Raw genomic sequence first — 518 nt, forward strand, 5'->3', positions numbered from 1 at the left:
ATATATGCACATACATTCATATATATGTATGTTTATACATAGTCATATATACATACTTATAGCGTATTGGTTCCGAGAACGAAGATTCGTTAAGAGGTCTGTCCACATCTTCTGCTGGCTTCCTGGTGACTGACAAGACCAATAGACACACACACACACACACACATATGGCCCACAAGCACGCCCGCGCGTCCGTACATAATCATACTCACACAATCGCACTTACGTAATCGATGCGTACATTCTTAAGCATACTTGAAAGAAACATTCTCCCTCTCTCTCTCTCACAGATACACACACGCGCACAAACACTTACACACGCGCACGTACACTTGCACATACACATAAGCCTACTTGCGTGTCCACTTCCATGCGTACGTAGATATTTGCTTTGATATTTACATACATACTTAGATAGACAACTCATGCACATATACGTACACATATGTATACAAACACACGCACATATATACATATATGTGTATATGCATGCATATATATATATATATATATATATA

The sequence above is a fragment of the Octopus bimaculoides genome, chromosome 13 (assembly GCF_001194135.2).
Source record: "Octopus bimaculoides isolate UCB-OBI-ISO-001 chromosome 13, ASM119413v2, whole genome shotgun sequence".
Taxonomy (NCBI): domain Eukaryota; kingdom Metazoa; phylum Mollusca; class Cephalopoda; order Octopoda; family Octopodidae; genus Octopus; species Octopus bimaculoides.